General features: G+C 45.1%; 1 protein-coding gene across 1 annotated transcript in view; it reads right to left on the bottom strand.

Moving 5' to 3' along the window:
* RAD21L1 (RAD21 cohesin complex component like 1) overlaps positions 1 to 21,674 on the bottom strand; it is a 1,222,403-nt gene that overhangs the window by 762,424 nt on the left and 438,305 nt on the right. The gene's annotated exons all lie outside the window — the stretch shown is intronic.

The raw sequence follows: 21,674 nt of genomic DNA, 5'->3' as shown, positions 1-21,674 counted from the left end.
AAGATTTTCCTTCAGGTCAGCTGAAGAAGCCGACTGAAACAGAGAAGAGTTAGCATCTCCACTATATAGCTGAAGTCCCAAAGAGGCATGGGGTCCTTAATAGGAGGTCTCAAAGAAATGTTCCTTTTTGGAGAGCTTTTGCATACCATCTGTGAAGCTAGCGTTTGGAACTGAGACTTTGCTGCAAATGAGAAATGGCTGCTAACTGTAGTTTTAATTATGGAGTAACTATAACCTGCATTGAAGACGACGTTAAGAATTGCAAAACTGAGGGAACTGGAACATAAAAAGGATCCAACCCTTGGTGAGGTATCCAAGCTGAGAATTTCTTCTATTTACTCTTGTATAGCTTACAAGTTACTGTTTTTTGTGAGTCAGAATGTCTCTAGAACTCCCTAAGAGAGTAAGATGGGTCCATGGTGGTTACTGGAACTGGAAAATCCATGCAGTTAGTCTGAGAGAAGGAATGTGTGGGTAAGGCTTACTGGATAGGTGGGATAGGAGATCTGGTTTCTGATCTAGGAGTGAAGACTCCTGTTTGAAGAAAGGCTAAAGCATGGGGAACCAAATCTGCCTGGGCCCAAAAGGGGGTTGAGGATTACTGAGACCCTGCTCAGGCTTTTTCTGTAAAAGTTCTGTAATCAGAGATAATGGCAGAAAAGCAGAGAAAACTCCAGGAGCCCAATGACAGACAGAAGTATCCATCTGTGGCTGTCCCTGTGGAGGGATTACGTAAAAATATCTGCTGCTGTACTTAGTGTTGATCAGAGAAGCAAAAGGGTCATATCAAAGCTACTGTACTTAGTGTTGATCAGAGAAGCAAAAGGGTCATATCAAAGCTAGTCCCAGCAAGGAAAATTTATTTTTCCAATTAATGGATTGAGAGATCACTTATGAGGCATCAGGATACACCTGCTGAGCCTGTCCACCAAAGAGATAGCCCAGCGCCAAATGGGCTTTACTACCAGAAAGCATTGTGAGGAAATCATCCACTGCCACACCCTCATGGCTTCACAGCATATGGGGCAGGACTTCATTCCTCCTTGCTTGTTGATATATCATATCACTGACATGTTGTCTCTATGGGCAGAAATCACCCTTTGGGGAAGGAAGTCTTGAATGGCCTGCAACACCAGCAGAACCATCCTCAAGTACAGGATACTGATGTGAAAAATGTCCTCAAATTGTGTCCATGTGCATTGGACCATTTTTCACTGATAATGCCCTCCCCCCAATAGAGGGGGCATCTCTGGTCATTGTGGCCCTTGGAAATGACAGAAAAAGAAGTTATGTCCTTACCATAATGTTCAATCTGTGTTGTCAATCTTCATTCATTCTTGAATAATGGAACTCGGTTCTGACCCCTCTGAACTTGCTCAGCCGTTATACAGCTCGTGCCAGTCAAAAACCTCTTGTTGAGGTAAGACTCTACCCATAATGCTCCTCTTTCCATTACCTCAGATCGAGTTTGCAGCCAACGTATAGAAGGATAACAGAAGCCCTGTCTAAGGTGAAACCTAAAATCCTCCAAAAACAAATGTCTAAACCTCCAGAAGTCCTTATGAGGGGGCAGGAGGGTGGGGTGGTAAGAATGAATAAAGGTCGACAACATTGATGGAATGTTATGGTAAGGACATAACTTCTTTATCTGATGTTGTCAATCTTCATTCATTCTTGATGAATGGGACAGAGTCCCCAGCTACTTTAGGTCCTGGGTGGCCCTAAGGAAGGATATTCCAGAGCACCATAGAGTCAAAAGATGCTCTTCCCCTGGAGGCCATATCCAATTTGGAATGAGTGATAAAGGTATGAGGAGTGGCCTACGTTACAGCTGCACATGTTTCTTCCATGGAAGCCTTGGAGTGGAGAACAGGTGAAGTGGATATAGATCTGGTGGAATGCGCTTTAACAGGCGCATGCAACTTGAGGTTATTATGATTATAAATGAAGGTAATACAATCCTTAAGCCATTTTGATAAGGTAACTTCCGAGACTGGTTTACACAAATTTGAATCTGAAAAGGATACAAATAATTGATCTGATTTTCTAGATGATTTGGTTCTGTCCAGAAAGAAATGTAACTGTCTGTGAACATATAACAAATGTAAGTAGTATTCACCTTTATTTGAAAATTTTGAAAAGAAGACTCTCAACTCTATAGTCTGGTTAATATTAGATTCTGAGACCACTTTAGGAAGAAAAGAAGGATTGGTTCTTAATGACACCCTATCCTTATGAAAAATCATATAACGGTGTTTCACACATAAGGCCTGCAATTCAAAAACTCTCCTGGCAGAAGTAATGGCAACCAGAAAAAAAGTTTTCCATGATAGGAACTTGAGATCACAAGTAGCTGCTGGCTCAAAGAGCCGAACATAAGGACTGTAATCCTAACATCAAATCCCATGGAGCTGTAGGAATGGGGGCTTTATATGTAAAGCGCCTTTAAGAAAGGTTTTACAAAAACAATGGGAAATCAAGGTATGATCATCAAACCCATTGTGGAAATTGGAAATGGCTACTAACTGGACTTTGATGGTGGAAGCAGAAGCTCCTAGTTCAAAAAGAGAAGCCAGAAATTCCAAGACCTTGTCAACCGGGCTGAAAAGGAATTTAAATTATTCGTACGGGCCCAGATTGAGAACCACTTCCATTTGCTAAGATTGAGTTTTCTGGTCTACGGTTTATGAAAAGCCAGAAAAAAGAAGTTATGTCTTACCATAACATTCCATCTGAGTTGTAGATCTTTATTCATTCTTTACAGATAAGACCTCGGTTCTGTCCTTGGAACCGAAACGGCCGTTTCCCAGCTCATGCAAGCCAAAAACTCTCAGCTAAGAACCTACCCACAATGCCCCTCTCCTAGATACTCCAGATCGAGTTTGCCCGCCCTAGGTAAAGATGCAGTAATAGAAAAAGTAGGAGGCTCTGTCTGAGCAGATACCCTAACCAGGAGTACCTGAGATCCTCCAGGAGTCCAGGCAGGGGGAAGGAGGGCAGGAAGTAAAGAATGAATAAAGATCTACAACTCAGATGGAACGTTATGGTAAGACATAACTTCTTTATCTGAAGTTGTAAATCTTTATTCATACTTTACAGATAGGACCGAGTCCCCAACTACTTCAGTCCTGGGTGGCTCTAAGGAAGGATATTCCTGAGCACCATAGAACCAAAAGATGCTCGTCCCCTGGAGGCCAAATCCAATTTGTAATGAGATATGAAGGTATGAGGTCTTGCCCACTTGGCTGCTGTGCATATATTATCCATAGAGGCTCTGGAATGAAAAGCTACAGAGGTAGCCATAGATCTGGTAGAATGAACTTTTATTCTGGAAGGTAAGGGTAGCTTATTCTGTTGGTAGATAATGGTAATGGCATTTCTAAGCCAAGAGGATAAGGTCACTTTGGAAACAGGTTTAGCCAATCTGGGTCCTGCAAAGGCCACAAACAATTGGTCTGTTTTCCTGAAAGATTTAGTCCTGTGCAAATAACAACAAAGCTGTCGGTGCACATCAAAGGTGTGCAAAAGGTACTCCCCTCTATTAGAATGCCATGGGAAGGAAACTGGCAGGTCAATAGATTGATTAATGGAAAAAAACAGAAATGATCTTGGGCAAAAAAGGAAGGGTCAGTATGAAGGGACACCCTGTCCGTGTGGAAGATCAAGTAAGAAGTCTTGACACTCAAGGCCTGCAGCTCAGACACTTTTCTCGCTGAGGTGAGTGCTACTAGAAGTATGGTTTTCCAAGACAAAAATTTTAAGTCACATGAATCAAAAGGCTCAAAGGGAGAGCCTGTAAGAGATTGAAGCACCATAGTCAAGTCCCAGGGATCTAAGGGAGGCTTGACTGGAGATTTAACATGTAATACTCCCTTCAAAAAAGTCCTGCGTACGCGGTGTGACATAATCGAAGAATTTTCCAGACCATTATGGAAATTAGCGATAGCTGCTAAATGTACAGTGATTGTTGAAGCTGAGGCTCCTGCATGCAGGAGTGTAGTCAGGTATTGCAGAATTTTTTTAATAGGCATAGAGAAAGGGTCTAAGTTCTGCTCTTTGGCCCAAATAGAAAACCTAGTCCATTTACTAGAATAAACCTTTCTAGTGGAAGGTTTGTGTGAGGCCAGAAGAATTTCACGAACAGGAGATGGGATTTCAGGTAGTCTGGCAATCATTGGAAGTGGAGGAACCGGCTGTGAGCTTGAGACTGTGCAGGTTCGGGTGGATCAATCCCTGAGGATGGGATAGCAGGCCCTGGGAATGATCCAGGATCCACGGGCTGTGAATCACTTGAGGCCATAGAAAAGTGAACCAGACTTGATGTGGCCAGTAGGGAGCAATGAGGATCACTTTGCTTTTCAACCTCTGAGCTTTCTGGAGAAATTTTGGGATGAGGGGAAACGGGGGAAAGGCATACAGAAGACCCGGGGGCCAATCGTGTGTTAGAGCATCCCTCGATGATTCCCCCTGAGGGGGAATCAAGGTAAAATAGCTTCTGCATTTGTAATTCAGGGGGGAAGCAAGGATTGCCCCAATGCTGGAAGATCCGAACTGTTATTACAGGATTGAGGGACCATTTGTGAGGCATCAGGATGTTCCTGCTCAGATTGTCCGCAATAAGGTTGGAGCTCCCGGGAATGTGAGTTGCTATAAGAAAGCGACTGGAAGCTATCGCCAAGTGCCAAATCCTCATGGCTTCCTGACACAGGGGGTAAGATCTGGTTCCACCTTGCTTGTCGATATACCAGACAACTGACAGGTTGTCTGACTGAATTGCAATGGTCCCCGAAGGCAGGGATGTATGGAACGCTTGCAACGCTAAGAAAACTGCCTTCAGTTCCAGGACATTTATGTGCAAGTTGGCCTCAAGAGGGGTCCAGGTGCCTTGGACAGTCTTTCCTTGGAAATGCCCCCCACCCCACCTCAAAAGAGAAGCATCCCTGGTCACCGTGGCCATGGGTTGGGGAAGACAGAACGGTCGACACAAAAGATTCTTTTGTGGCTCCATCCACCATAGCATTTCCTCCTTGCAACAGCTCGTAAGGCATATCATGTGGTTGAGTGGGTGGGTTAACAATGACCATTGTGTGGAGAGGAGCCTCTGCAGGATTCTCATGTGCAGTCTCGCCAGTGGTACCAAAGTAATGGCAGCTGCCATGGAGCCCAAGAGTTGCAGTACAAGACGTGCTGATACAAACGTGTGAGGTAGAAGGGCTTGAATTTGGTGTCTTATTTTCAAAAGTCTGTGAGGGGGGAGAGAAGCTTGGCAGGATGTTGTGTTGAAGACCGCTTCAATAAACTCCAGTGTCTTTGTTGGAGACATCTGAGATTTGTCTTTGTTGATTGTAATCGCTAAGCGGAGAGCGAGATCTTGAGTGTAAGAAAGGCTGCGAACTAGGAGATTCCCGGACGGAGCAGTAAGGAGCCAGTCGTCTAGATAGGGAAACACCTGGAATCCTTGTAGTCGAAGATGAGCTACCACAACTGCCATACATTTGGTGAACACTCTGGGGGCTGTTGAGAGACCGAATGGCAGTACCCTGAACTGGTAGTGACTGGCTCCCAGCCAGAAGAGGAGAAACCTCCAAGAGCGGTGACCCATCTTTATATGGTAGTACGCATCCTGTAGGTCTATAGAACACATCCAATTGTCTCTCCCTAGGAAGGGAAGAATGGACTGTACTGTGACCACCCGGAATTTTTGAGGTTTGATAAATTTGTTGAGAAGGCTGAGATCCAGGATTAGTTTCCAGTCCCCTGTCTTTTTTGGCACTAAAAATAACCTCGAGTAAAACCCGGATCTTGTCTGTTCTGGTGGGACTGGTTGGATGACCCTTTTTCTTAGCAGTTTTTCTATTTCTAAGGCTGCTAATCTCCTCTGATTGGGTGGTACATCAGGGATTCATTTGACGGGTCTGGGAGTTAGGTCGAAAGGTATTTGGCAGCGTCTGGATATTATTCTCTGCACCCAAACATTGGTAGTAATAAGATGCCAGGCTAGTAGATGCAGAGAGAAACGACCCCCGACTGCTTCCAGAGGAAAGTAATCGGGCAGCTGCTCAGCAGCGCTGGTAAGGTCTGCTGGAGAAAGAATCTCTGGCTCCCTGGTTACGTGGACCCCCTCTACCCCATAAAGGACGTCTTTCATATGAGTAGCCCCCTCTGCTCCAGGGGGATTGCTCACCACGAGTGTCACGAATGGATCCTTGGGATTTCTTGAACCATATCTTTCCCCCCTTCTGGTTCCTGGAGTAGGGTCTCTGGGGGTTGGAAAAACATATGCCCACAGCAGACAAGGTCTTTCTGTCTTTCTCACTATGTGCAAGTGTGTCACATACCTTGGGACCAAAAAGTGCATATTCATCGACAGGCGTGTTAATGAAGGAAGATTTAAAAGGGTCTGCAAAATCACACAACTGCATCAAAGCATTACATCTCATGACAACACCAGATGCGGTTGCTCGGGCTGCCCCCTCGATGGTGTGAGATATCAAATGCATCGAGGAGTTTGAGATGGATTCAAGGGTAGCTAGCTGTGAGGTGACAGTGTCACTCACCTCATCAGGCAGTACCCCAACCAAAGAGGAAGCCATTTCAGAAATTAAGTCTCTTTGGAGGCGAGTAAAGTGCACCAGATAATTCAACGACCAAATGGCGAAGGTCACTGAAGCATAAGTCTGTTTCCCCAGTCTGCCCATGATCTGGGATTCCCTATTTGGAGGATGAACAGTGGAACTATCTTGTGCCAATTCCCTCTTGGTGGCCGCCGCCATGACCACAGAGTCAACTGTCAGCTGCTTGGACCAATGGGGCTGGTCTTCACGTGTAGATAAAATTTTGTCCGGCCTCTGGGGAACAGGTTCTACATTGTCTAGGGCCTTCTAGGCATGCTGCACAATTAGTTTAACTAGATCATCTGCTAGTGGGGTCACCCAGGAAGTAGACAGCTGGGTACGAAAGGCCTGCCGAAACACTGATTCCTCCGAAGCAGGGTTAGAGGACTTCCATTCCCCCTGCTGTTTGAGGATTTCGAGAATGTCTCCGAATGAAACGTCATCTGGGAGAGAACGAGGGGACCCTTCCTCTTCATCACAATCAGTGTCTTCTGTGATAGATTTCTCCGGGGGGTCAAGCTGCTTCCTCTTGCACCGTTTCTTCCGGGATGGTTCTACAGTGGGATCTTCTGAAGAGGATTCCGGAGAAGGGGTTGTCTTCACAGGGGGTTCTGATACTGGTGTCCTAGGGTCTGGTTGTGAGCCTTCAGAGTGAAGGGCCTTATCCATCACCTCTGCAGAAGGAGCACCCGAGACTAATTCCAGTTGAGGGGTGACAAGAGAACTGGGAACTGTCAGAACTGTGGACATAGACGGTGCCAACGAAAAAATAGGTGCCAGATTAGGTACCAAGGTACGGACAGTCCAAGCACCATTCCGAGAAAGCATCGGCTCCATCGTAGCCGATGCTGCAAAGGTGATGGGTGCCGACAGGGAAGGCACTGCTGTCGGAGCCGAGATAGTATGCACCAAAGTGGGAACTGGGGGGGGGGATAAGCAGGGGAAGATGAGAAAGAAGATTCCGAGCCATGGGGGACAGCAGTTCTAGCTGGAATGGGCAATCCCCTAGCTACCAGAAGCTGGTCTACAACCCGCACTAAGTCTAGTTCAGAAATACTCCTAGTGGATCTAAAACAGGCTGCAGAAGGGGAATCAGATCTTTCTAGAAAGGGACTAAACCTCTGCCCCAAGAAAGGATCGCAAGTAAGCGAATTATCTAGTCCTTGGCATGAAATCGGGTTTTGGAGCCAATGGAGCCAAAGAAACTGTCGGCACCGTGGCCGGGGATGGTGCCAAGACATGTGCAGTCATCAAGGCCCATGGAGCCGAAGAAGCTGTCGGCACCATGGACAGGGATGGTGCCAAGGTATTCACAGTCATTGGAGCCCATGGAGCTGAAGAGGCTGTCGGCACCATGGACCAGGATGGAGCCAAGGCATGAACAGTCATCGGAGCCGATGTAGGAGCCAAAGACAGCACTGAAGTCAGTGGTGCTGTGTTTGGAACCGAGATAGGAGCGAATACCATGGCCGGCACTGAGGGAGAGGACACAGATCCTGGTGCCGGTGAAGCCCGGGACGGACTCAGTTCCCTAACTGACAGAGATGCAGGGACTGAGTGACTCCATTTTTCCTTATATTTTTTGGTCTTAGGAGGGGGTGAGACCTCCGACCTAGATAGAGCCTCCGAAAAAGGTATCTTGAGTAAACCTTTTAAAATAAGTTTATTTTTACGTTCTGCTAGTGTCTGATTAGAAAAACCAGCACAAATATCACAATCAGCTTTCAATTCATCCACGCCCAAACAGTACACACAACAGACATGTGTATCTGAGTTAGGCATCTTACGTCCACACTTGTCACACTGTTCAAAACCCAATTTAACTTTGTCTGACATGGTAAACGAAACAATACTATCCTGTAGAAAAAAACATTTTAGGGAATACCACCAGTAAAGGAAGCCTGTCAAATACAGGAGAGAGGGACAGTCAAAAAAGGTAAAATTTTAAATTACCAAAAAAAAAAAAAAAAACAGGGTAGGAAATAGGCCTAGGTTACAGGCGACAGAGAAAAAAGACTATGTTGACTAATATTTTGAAATTCAGAAGAAAAACTGTCATAAAAACAACAAATTATTACTTAGCTTGAGAGAGATGGCTAAACACATCTGACCCGGTGCGCGGCAAACGAGATCTGGAGTATCTAGGAGAGGGGGATTGTGGGTAGGTTCTTAGCTGAGAGCTTTTGGCTTGCACGAGCTGGGAAATGGCCATTTTGGTTCCGAGAACGAAACCGAGGTCTTATCTGTAAAGTATGAATAAAGATTTACAACTTCAGATGGATTTTTTGAACTGGGGAAGGTAATTTCCTATGTCAGCTTGAGACTGTGAAGGCTGAGATGCACCAATCCCCGTGGCTGAGATAGCAGGTCTGGAACTGGGTCCAGAATCCAAGGATGGTTAATCAGGTGAGGCCAAAGGAAGGGAAACCAGACTTGATGGGGCCAATAAGGTGCAATGAGGATCACTTAGCTTCTCAATCTTTGGGCTTTCTTCAAGAATAGAGGAATGAGAGGGATTGAGGGGAAAGGTGTAAAGTAGTCCCAGGGCCAATTGTGGAGAGTGCGTCTCTCGGGGACTCCTCCTGCGGGGGGGATTAGGGCAAAGTAGCTTCTGCATTTGTTGCTTATTGGGGAGGCAAAACGATTGCAGCAAGGCTAGCCCCAGTGATGAAAAATTGTTATCACTACCTTGGGATTGAGAGACCACTCGTGAGGCAGGAGGATGCATCTGCTCAGTTTGTCTGTTACCACATTGGAGCTTCCCGGGATATGCTTTCTTATTAGAAAGTGGTTGGAAGAGATAGCCTATTGCCATATCCTGAGAGTTTCCTGACACAGGGGGTAGGATATGGTTCTACCTTGCTTGTTGATGTACCAGACTACAGACATGTTGTCTGACTGGACTACAACCGCCACTGAAGGAAAGACAGACTGAAAGGCTTGGAACCCTAGAAGCACCGCCCTCAATTCTAGGACATTGATGAGCAAACTGCCCTCTTTTGGAGACCAAGTGCCTTGAGCTGTGCTTCCCAGATAATGCCCCCCACCCGATCTGGGAAGCGTCCGTGGTCACTATGGCAGTGGGCGGAGAAGTGAAGGTGCAGCCCCATAGATTTTCCTCTGACTTCATCCACCAAGATAAATCCTTCTTGCAGTGATTTGTTATCAAAATCATATAAAACATTGGCTGTGTCAGTATCGACCATTGCAACACTAAGAGTTATTGAAGCAGCCTCACGTGATACCTTGTGAAGGGTACTAAAATTATGGTCGCTGCCATAGATCCCAGAGCTTGCGAGATGAGAAAAGCAGGAACCTTGTTTTTGGAAATAATTAGTTGTACTTGCGACCTTAATTTTTGTAATCTGTGTAGATGTAGAGAGGCTCACAAGTAACTGTATTGAGGCGTGCTACTATAATTTCTAGGACTTGTGTTGGAGTCAGCTGTGATTTCTCTCTGTTGGTCATAATTCCCAAAGACTGGAAAAGGTTTACTATGAAGTCTGTGGCTTTAAGCAGTAGATGCCTGGTTGGGGCGGTGAGAAGCCAGTCGTCCAGGTATGGAAACACTCGGAATCTGCTTAGCCTCAAGTGAGCTGTTACCACGCAATGCATTTGGTGAACACCATGGGGCCTGTTGTGAGACTAAAGGGCAGCACTCTTAATTGGAAATGACTGGCTCCCAGCCAGAAGGAGAGGAACCTTCTGGAGCATTTGTCCATCTTTATGTGGTAATACATATCCTGAAGGTCTACAGAGCACATCCAATCATTCTCCTCTAGAAAGGGAAGGATAGACTGAACTGTGACCATCTGGAATTTTGTTTGCTGAACAAAATTGTTCAAAAGGCTGAGATCTAAAATTGGTCTCCAATCCCCTGTCTTTTTTGGAACTAAAAAGAATCTTGAGTAAAATCCGGATCCTCTTTGGTCTGGTGGGACTTCTTGGATGACTCTTTTTTTTCTAGCAGCTTCTAAATCTCTATTGCTGCTTGGTCCCTCTGATTAGATGGAACATCAAGAACTATTTTTGGGGTCTTTGGAAAGAGAGAGTAAAGGGAATTTAGTAACCTCTGATGATAATTCTCTGCACCCAAGTATCCACAGTTGTCAACAGCCAGGGTGTCTGGTTTAGTGAAAAATCTTCCCCCGACTGCTTCCAGAGGTAAACAATCAGGCCTCCATTCATGAGCACTGTTAGGGATGCCTGGAGAAAGAATCTCTGGAAACCTGATTTCATGGACCTCCTCTGACATGTGGAGGGCGTCCTCCACTTGAACTCCCCCTCTGCCCTGAGGGGAGTATTCACCACATGTGTCCTGAAAAGGCCCTTGGGACTTTCTGAACCACATTCTTCCACTCCTCTGATTCCTAGAATAGGATTGTTGAGGAGTAGAGAAATGAATGCCTACAGCAGAAAGGGTCTTTCCATCTTTTTCACACCTGCCTAGTCTGTCTCTGACATTGGGGACAAACAAGGAAGATCTGTCAATAGAAGCATTGATGAAGGAAGACTTGAAAGGTTCTATGAAGTCATACAAGCGCATCCAGGTATGGTACCTCATGGTAATGCCTGAACCCACTGTCCTAGTCATTCCTTTGGCTGCATGAATGATGAGCCACATAGATGAGGTCGATAGTCTCCAGGGTGGCAAGCTGAGAGGCAGCATTATCCCACACCTCGTCCAGCGAGGGTATCCAATAGCTCCTTTATCAGATCCCTTTGGAGTCTGGTAAAGTGTGCCATGAAACTGAAGGACCTAAGAGCAAAGGTGAATGACGCAAAGACCCACTTCCAAAACCTGCCCATCGTCTGAGACTCTCAGTTAGGCGGGTGGACAGTGGAACTCTCCTCGGCAAGTTCCTTTTTGGTGGCTGCCACCACCACCATGGCATCTACTGCTAAACGCTTTTCTCAATGTGGTTGGTCTTCTGGAGCTGAGGTTGTTAAGATCGGTGCCAAAACTGTCGGTACCAAGGGGGTCGTGACTGCTGGTGCTGAAGGCTGTTTCACAATTAGCTTTGGGACCTTACTCTTCGGTTCTGAAGAGACTGAAGGAACTAGAAACTTATGCCTTTTGGAGTCTGCTACCAATGGTGAGCTAGGCATTGAATGACTTCTCTTTTTTTGTTCAAATTTAGAAGACTCTGGTTTAGTGAGGTCTTCTTCAAAGGAGGATTTTAATAACCCCTTTAAAATCAACTTATTCCGGCAGTCTGTCAAGGTTCTGGAACTAAAACCTTGGCAGATCTTACAATTAGTTTCTAGATGGGGCACACCCAAGCAATATATGCACAAAAGATACCCATCTGAATTGGACATCTATCTTCAACAATTTTGGCACTGCTTAAAACCAGATGTGCCTTTCTGCTTCTCTGCCATTTTAAAGAGATAATGCACACACACACAGACACACACACACACACACACACACACACACACACACACACACACACACACACACACACACACACACACACACACGCACACATACACACACTCATAAAGGACACGAAGGAAACCTACCAACAATGATAGGGAGAAATTACCTATAAAGGTAATCAGAAAGGGAAAATACCAGCGATGGTATCGAAAGAGATTACTGAAGTGGTAAAAGAGGAGAGAGGAAAGGAAAAATTACCAATGATGGTAATAAAGAATACCGTTAGGTAAAAAGGGTAGAGGTGATTTAGACGCACACACACCACACTAAATAATACAACAGAAAAAAAATAAAGTATTCTAAAATATAGAGAGCAAGTTTTAAGGGAATATATATAGATATATAGATCAAATTAAAGCACTTAGCTGGAGAGTATTGGCTGACATCTTTTGTTATCAAAGCAGCAAACGAGATCTGGGGTAATGGAGAGAGGGACATTATGGGTAGTGTCTTAGGTCGAGAGTTTTTTGGTTGGAGTAATCTGTATAATGGCCGAGCTGGTTCCGAGGGGTCAGAAAGTACAGTTGTGTACACTTACCATAAATGTAGATGTTCGAGTGTATTCACTGTTGCAGTCATCACTTTTGGGTTATCTGCTTGCAGTAGCCCTCAGTCGGCCTGATTAACAAAGTCTTGAGTCCTGCGTTGGTTGATGTTCCTTATTCCATGACATCAGGTCGTCAGGGGTATAAAACATGCAGCCGACGCCATTACATCAGTTTTTCCTGTCCCAGATGTCAGGTGCCCCCTTAATGGGAAGCAATTAAATCTATAAATATACAAGGTAATACCTCCAACAAAAAAGCAAATACACCAAAAAGCTTTTGAAGATAGCAAAAGGAATGTAGAGGTATATCCAAAAAAAGAAGGGGGCTGGAGGGAGGGTAACCAGGACTGCAACAGTGAATACACGCGAACATCTACATTTATGGTACGTGTACACAACTGTACTATGTTCTTCGTGTTTCACTGATGCAGTCATCACTTTTGAGTGGATTCCCAAAGCTAAGGATGGGAGGAGGAATTTAAATAGAATTAGGACCAGCTAAAAGGCCCTGCAAGACTGCAGTGGCAAAGCCAGCTCTGTATTTAGAGAAAATTGGCAGATGGTAATGCTTGGTGAAAGTATGTACAGAACTACAGGTAGTGGCTTCTAGGATGTCCCTGGTAGGGATGCCTCTGAGAAAGGCTGTAGAGGTAGATGCAGCCCTGGTAGAGTGGGGTTTGATACCCTGTGGGATAGGTTTTCCATGGTGTTTGTAGCAGAAATGAATGCAATGGCCTATCCATTTGGAAATGGTTTGCTTTGAAATGGCCTTCCCCTCTGCCCCGGCAGCAAATGCCATCAGCAGTTTATCAGATTTCCTTTGAGGTTTAGTTCTGTCCAAGTAGAATGTAAGTTATCTTAGGAGTGCAGAATCTGTTCCCCTTTGTTCTGTGGATTAGGAAAGAAGGTTGGCAAATGTATGGACTGATTAAGAGCCACACTGGATACCACCTTCGGCATGAAGGAGGGATTGATCCTGAGGGACACCCTGTCCACATGAAAGATGATGAAAGGCTCCACTGCCATGAGGCCTGTAATTCAGATACCCGTCTTGCTGAAGTGATTGCCAAAAGGAAAGCTGTTTTCCAAGAAAGGAATTTTAAGTCCACAGTGGCAGCTGGCTAGAAAGGGGGAAGGGTGAGCTTTTCCAATACAAAGCTGAGGTCCCAGACTGGAGTAGGACCTCTCCTGGGTGGTCGTAGAATTTTGGCCCCTCTGAGGAACTGCTTAAGTAGTGGATGTGTTATAATGAGCTGAGATGGCTGAGGTGTGAATTTTGATGGAGGAGAAAGACAGGCCCTTATGAAACATCTCAGTTAGGTATTGTAAAATCTGAGGTAAATTGGGCACTGTTGTGCTCATCCCTTGAGCTTGGTTCCAGTCACAGAATCTTTTCCATTTTTCAGCGTAGGACTTTCTGGTACTAGGCCTCCTTGCCTCTAAAATGATATCCATCACTGGTTTACTGAGGGATGGTAAAGGAGAAATTATGTAATTAGCCAGGCTGCTAGATTCAGTGTTTGAAGTTGAGGGTGCAGAATTTGGTTCTCCTGCTGAGACAATAGAGTAGGAGTCTGAGACAGGTGCCATGCAGCCCATAGTGACACACTGCACAAGAGGGGGTACCAGTGATGATGTGGCCAGTCTGGTGCAATCAAAATAATCATTGGTTTGTCTTGTTTGACTTGTTTGATCTTTAGTAGTACTTTGGAGAGCAGAGGCAGAGGGGGAAAGGCATAAACTGATAGGTTTTTCCAGCTGAAGGCCAGAGCATCCACTTTCCAAGCTTGTTTGTGGGGAATCCTTGTGCAGAATTTGTCCAACTGATACTTTTGAGGAGAGGCAAACAGGTCTATATCTGGGCTCCCCCATTTGCTTGGCAACATGTTGAAAATCCTTGGTTCTAGTTTCCACTCATGTGGGTCCATGAGGTTTCTGCTTAGTTCATCTGCCAGTGTATTTAGTTTTCCTGGCAGGAATTGATCTTGTAAATGTACTTGATAGCTCAGGGCGGTGTTCCACAATGCCATGGCTAGTCTGCAGAAGGGGTAAGAATGTGTACCACCCTGCTTGTTTATGTACCACATAACAGTGGTGTTGTCCATCTTTATCAGTAATTGTCCTGGAAGAATGTGGCCCTTGAAGGCTGTCAGAGCATTCTGCACAGCTAACATTTCTTTTTGATTGATATGCAGGTGCATTTGACTTGGGTTCCGTTTGCCCTGAATGCACTTCCCTGCCAGGTGGGCCCCCCCATGCATAGTCCGATGCGTCTGTTAAGGTTTGGGCGGCAGGGGGTAGTATGAATGGTAGTCCCGTTTTGGTGGCAGGCCTCTGTCCACCAAAGGAACTCTAGGCGTAGGCAAGGTATGATAGGAATCGTTGCTTCTAGATCCTGTGAATGCTGACACCATAGGCTTTTGAGATACCATTGCAGTTTCCTCATATGCAGCCTTGCATATGGAATTAGAAGAATGCAGGAGGCCATGAACCCCAATGCTTGCAGTATTTGCCTTGCAGATAGCTGAGTTTTTGTGGCCACTTGTTTGAAGTAGGTTGTGAAATGAATCTGTTTCTCTGGCGTGTGGAAAGCCATCTGGGAAGTTGTATTCAAGCTTGCTGCCAGGAATATAATTTGTTGACAGGGTACCAGGTGTGATTTATTTTTGTTTAAGGTGTACCCCAGACAAGTCAGTACCCTTTGAACAAAGACCAGATGATTCAAAAGTATGTCCTGGCTTTCTGCCTGAATTAGACAATCATCCAGATATGGGTATATTTTAATATTTCTTTGCCTGCAGAATGCAATGACTGGAACTAGGCACTTTGTGAATACCCTGGGCGCAGTAGATAAGCCAAAGGGCAGTGCAGAGAACTGATAGTGCATGTAGCCTGCTTTGAAGCGTAGGTATCTTCTGCAAGACTCCCTGATAGGGATGTGCAAGTATGCTTCTTTTAAATCTAGTGTTGCAAACCATGCATCTTTGCCTAGCATAGGAAGCAGCTGGTGAAGAGTCAGCATCTTGAATTTTGGAATCACCAGAAAGGTATTTAGAGTAGAAAGGTCCAGGATACGATGCCACATATTGCCTTTTCTGGGTACCAAGAAAAGTCTCGAATACAGCCCTTGTCCCTTTTCTTCTTCTGGTACCAACTTAATAGCCTCCATGTTTAAGAGAGAGAGTACTTGCTTTTGGGCCTCTGCCCACTGATTTGGGGGTAGATTTGGCCATCCGCTTGGTGTTGGTAAGGTGTGGAAGTGAAATCTGTATCCTTGGGACACTATGTTTAAAACCTATTTGTCCTGGGTAATGAGTTCCCAGTTTTTGGCCTGCAGACCAATCTTTCCGCCTAAAGGAGCATACAGTTGGAAAGTGCTTGGCAGTTTTAGTGGCAAGTCATTGAGACTGTTTTCCATAGGGGGAGTCTTACTACTCCCTGATTTGGGTGCGGAAACCCCCCACTGCTTGGTCTTGTGTGTCCCCTGGGACTGAAAACTGGGGTTTCTGCTATGTCTGGGTTTGGCTTGAGAAGACCTTGAAGAGGCTGGAAAGGACAAATTCTTAGAGGGCCAGTGCCTACTAAATCTAGGAGGCTGCACTTGTAAGAAATCTTTAACAGTTTGCATAGATTTAGCTTTATCTTCCATCATTTTAAGAACTTCCTCAGCCTTGTTACCAAACAGGCGGTCCTGATTTAAGGGAGCATCCAGCAATTTAGCTTTAACATGATCAGGTAAAGATTGCTCCTTAAGCCAAGCATGCCTTCTGAGCACAGAACCAGTAACAGTAGCCCTGCAAGAGGCCTCTAAAGAAATAAATCCACATTGCAAAATATGTTTTCCAACCTGTTCAGCAGAATGCATTAAATCCTGTAATACTTTATTTTCCGCATAGTCAGGAATCAACATCATTTTCTGCTTAAGCAATACAATAACATGTTGTTGATACTTTAACATATGAAACTGGCAGTTTAAAGCCCTAATGGCCAAGGTTGCAGAAGTATAAACCTTCTTACCTCATCTATCCAGCGCCCTGGAGTCTCTATCAGAAGGGGTAGGATTTTTAGCAGTAGAAGCCTTAATGCCCTTGGGTTCCTGTGAAATAGTCTCTGGATCCGCAATAGGATTTTTAAAAAGGAACTTGTGTGAATCAAGAACCCTGTAATATCTGTCAGGTTTTCTGGGAGCAAGAGGCAAAGAATCAAGGGCCAAACTAGATTCCGAAAAAGCATCATCAACAATGTCTACTACAGGAAGAATAGCTAAAGGCCTATGCTGAGGCAGGAGTAAGAAATCCCTAAGCCTCTTTTTTGAATAGGAAAATTCCTGGCTTTCCCAGTGGAAATGTTCCCTTAGAGTATGTAAGGTTTCACCTAAAGAAAAATCCTCTGGAGGGGAAGCAGAGGGAATAGAGTCCTCTGCATCAGAATCCTCATAAGTAGATAAGGGCAAATCCAGATCATCAGAAGAATCAGAAAAATCAGAATCCAAATCAGAGGATTCACAAACAACTTCAGTCCTAGGTCTCTTAGAAGGGGGAGGCTGGCTTCCCCTGATTAAAGTTATAAGATCTTCATTTGTTTTTTAGGCATAGAGGCCTGAGCATGCAGCCTGGGCGTAAGTTTTTTAGGCATGTTTCGAGATTTAGGCCTAAAAGAAGAAGGAGGCATCGGTTTAATACGCAAGTCCGTAGGCCTGAATACACCCTCGGAAGCTGGTGCCTGCACAGCGGCTCCGGACCCATCCAAGGTACAGACATCCGCAGGTTCCATAATTGAAGCATCTCACAGCATACCGGATTGGTCTCAGTAGAGGCCTGTGAATCAGAACTAGCGGGTATCAGGGGCTGTGAAAGCGCCTCACTGAGTACCGTCAAACTGGCGACTGGCTTAGGAGAAGCGTCGCCGGCAGTTTTGGACCTCGGCGGCTTGTCTCTGTCTTTATCCTTGCGTTTGTTTTCGGAATCCCGGTAGTCGGATGGCTAACCGATGACATTTCTGGATAATTAAACCGAGAACCAAAATATTTAGAGGCGAAAATATACCGACGACGGATAATGCGTTGATTAAATAAAGCACAAAACCGACAGCACGGTACGTTGTGGTCACGGCCTAGGCAAGGAATACAGTACGAATAAAAATCTTTATGAGGTATTTGCTTTCCACAAGTAATGCAATTATTAACTTTTACTGACATCGGTAAGGAGCAAGAAAAAGTTTCCCCGACGGGGTACTTAGCTTTAGTTGAAGACTTCGGTTCTGAAACTCGAAAATGAAAATTTCAGGAGTCGGCTGACCAGCACTTGCGAACTGCTTCTGCTTCGGGCACCGCACGGCAGGAAAGACTGATGTAATGGCATCGGCTGCATGTTTTATACCCCTGACAACCTGACGTCATGGAAGAATGGACAGCAACCAAAGCTGGACCCAAGACTTTGTTAATCAGGCCGACTGAGGGCTACTGCAAGCAGATAACCCAAAAGTGATGACTGCAACAGTGAAACACGAAGAACATCTGAGTCCCTGTCATCAAGAATGAAGATTGACAACATCAGAGTGAATGTTTTTCTAGCTAGAACAGTGGGAGACTGAATCCACTGTTTCAAGTGTTGTTTGCAGACAGACGACAGCTGAATGGGTTTTACCTGAGAACTGGAACCTCCACACACTTAAGGTCCACTGCAGCATTCTCATTTGTAATATTGCATGAGGAATCAGCTGGACTGAGGCCTCTATCATGCCCAATATCTTCAAAACTATGGATGTTGGAAGAGTGGTGATATGCAGAAATTTGGAAACCATGGTACTAAGAATTACGAGCCTGTCTTCAGGAAGCTTAACAATACTAAACCTAGTGCCCAGATGGCATCCAGTGAGAGTCTGTGAAGGCTCTAGCAGCAACTTTGTAGAGTTTATTGAAATGCCTAAGGCCAGACTCAAGCAAAGCAAATAATCTGTAGCTATTATGAGGGACTCCCTTGTTGTGATGGCTACAAGCCAACTATCCTAGTATGGGGATATATGGATCCCTTTCAGCCTCAGGTGGGCTGCAATGACTGCCATGCATTTAGTGAATACCTCTGGGGCTCTGGTGAGACAGAATGGAAGTGCACAACACTGGTAATGATCGACTCCCAGCCTGAAACCGAAACACCTTCTGGACATTTTGGTAACCTTTATGTGGATATAAGCATCCTGGTGATCTACCTAGCACATCCAGCCCACTTCCTGCAAACAAGAAAGTATGGCTTGTACTGTATCTATCTAGAACTTTGTCAGCTTTATGCAATTGTTTAGTCCACTTCAATTCAGAATGGGCCTGAGGTCTTTTGACTCTTTGAAAAATGAAAAGCGTCTGGAGTAGACTCTGGATTCTTTCTTATCTGGTGGGACTTCTTGGATGGCTCCTTTTTTGGTGGAATTGAGAGATCTCCTTTGCTACTGACATTTTTGGTGGAGGAAGAACACCTGGAGGGGGAAGTGGGGAGGGTCTGGATTTTGTTGTGAAGGGAATTATGTAGCCTCTGGATATTATGCTCCTCAAAAATGTGTCCCACATGATGGCCATCCAAGAAATGAGATGAAGACACAGTCGACTCTGGAATGCCTTCAGAGTGGAGCATTTAGCCATGCCATCAGAGACACTGAGGTTGCTTCCAGGAGGAAGGACCTTGGAAACCCTCATTTTACGGGACCCCCCCCCCCCACTGCACCTAGGATGGCATCCATTGAGGAGGCCTTTTCTGCTATGATTCCCAGTCTGAAAAAGAATTAAAGGGAAAACACTGTGTGTTTTCTTTAAGCCAGGGTGCCTCGGAACTCCTCTAATTCCTGGACAAGAACCTTTGAGGGGTTCAAGCTCTAGTGACATGCAGTGTCCTCCCTTCCTGCTCACATATCAATAGGTGTTCTTTAATTTTTGATCCAAAAAGAGTGGATCAGTCATAAGTGGCATAAAAGAAGGACGTCTTAAAGTGGTCTGTGAAATCACATAAGTGTAGCCAGGCATGAAATTTCGGGTCTATATTAGAAGAGCGAAGTGACTTGAGACCGAATGCTCTTTCGTCAACAGGTAAAATGCTGTTCCAAAAAAAAAAAAATTATAAAGACAAAATAAAGTGGGGGGCACTGCCCCCCACACCATGCGATGTGGGGGGCTGTGCACCCACAACCCCCTACTTAAATATACCAACTCCAAGACCACACTACAGTGGAGAAAACAGAAAAGTCCCGAGAAGGGCCTAGCGATTTTTTTCTCTGGGGAAAAAAATCACAGTTCTGTAACTTTGCTCTTTTCAGACTTCGGGCTTTACGTGTAAATGAAAGAGCGTTCACTCTTAAGTCTCTTCGCTCTTCTAATATAGACCCAAAATTTCAAAACTTTGCCTGGGCCTGCTACTGTAACTACTCCAAAAGAGGCATTGTACAACAGCCTAATGGAAGCATTAGATATCATTAGCAAAGAGGCCACTTGTGACTTGATCTGCGTTTGAGTATTAGACATGTCAGGTTTTCTCAGAGGGTCCATGGTCTGCTCCTCTATGGCCCTTTGAAAGCTAATTATGCATGTAAGATAGTTTAGTGCATGAGGTATAAATTCACTTTACCATGTTATCCATCGTCTAAGGGCTCATTATTAGGAGAATGTACAGCAGAGCTCATTTTGGAGATCTCCTTCTTAGTAGCTGCTTCTACAGTAACAAATTCTACCAGAGGGCCTTTGATGAAGTGTGGTATATCATATTTAGGCAGCTGTAGAATTTGGTCTGGTTTTCTGGGGATGAAATCTGCTACAACAGTTTCCCATCAGACCCTCTCTGGTGCCAAGTCCATCATGTGGACAGCAGGATGGACCACCAAGCAGGTAGAGGGAGCAGAGCTAAATGCCTCAAACAGAGCCTACTCAACAGGGAATGGGGGACTCACTTGGCAACGTACCCCTCTGTCTCATCAATTTTATCATTTTTGCCAAATCTGGTGTCCTCTGGTGTCTATAATACAAACAGTAAACACAGAAATGAGCAGAAAAATTGACAAAAATCAACAAATACCTTTTAATGTCAAAACCACCACCAAATCAAATAAGGAATGAAAATAAAGAGTCAAGGAGGGATCGTCCCCTGCATCAAGGGGTGTGTCTGGGGTTAAAGACTCCACAGAGGTGTTTATGTGCCTCCTTTTGCTTGCAAGGTGGCTCCAGGGACTAAACCAAATTCCCTGTAGACTGGTGGAGATCCCTCTGGAGGAAGGACTTGAGGCACTGAGATCTGCTCTGACATAGGAATTGATGCCAAGGAATCACGGTTTCAAACTGAGTGGTGCTGCACAGGGAGCTGACACTGACATTACTTCCCCCGCCTCCGTCAATGGACAGGTAACAATTCCCTTAAAAAAATGAAAACTGAAGTGGAAGCTATCTGCACAGCAGATGCACATCAGATGGTCCAGATGGCTTCAACACTGAGATCAGTGCCAAAACCTTGAACATTAAAGCACCTAGATTCGAAAATGGTGCTGAACAAGTTAGCACTGAAGAAGGTATCATGGACCCAGAACTGAGATACACTGGACACCAAAGAAACTGGAGTCATACAAGCCATGGACTGAGACAGTGGCACTGAAGGATTGTATGCAGTAGTGCTGAAGGAGGACATCAGCTTTGCTGTATCGGAATCAAAGGGCCAACAAGGTCTACCCTAAAAACGATGACGGAAAGTGCAGCAATTTGGGCCTTGAAGAAGGCTCTCACCAAATAATCCCGCTCAATATCCAGTGGAGGGGTCCAAAATGACCTTGTGGACTAAAGGGAAGAAGTGGGGGAGGGGCACATTTTTTTTTCACATGTCCTGCTCTGAAGAATGGCTACTGGCCATTCTCCAAAGACAGTAATCAGAAATAATGATACTCTCCATTCAAGATGGTCCAGGCAACTTGGAAGTGGACTGCACCAATGCCATCAGAGCCAATGTCTCCTGTACTAGTTAAACTCCCGATGCCTTAGTGGAAGGCAAAGATTTCTGAGCTTTGTCATCAGACTTTATTTTCTACTTCTCCTTGTCCTTCACTGTCC

The sequence above is a fragment of the Protopterus annectens genome, chromosome 12.part0 (assembly GCF_019279795.1).
Source record: "Protopterus annectens isolate FY-2018-M chromosome 12.part0, PAN1.0, whole genome shotgun sequence".
Taxonomy (NCBI): domain Eukaryota; kingdom Metazoa; phylum Chordata; order Ceratodontiformes; family Protopteridae; genus Protopterus; species Protopterus annectens.
The sequence above is the reverse complement of the archived record's forward strand: the minus strand, read 5'-3'. Positions and strand labels throughout refer to the sequence as shown.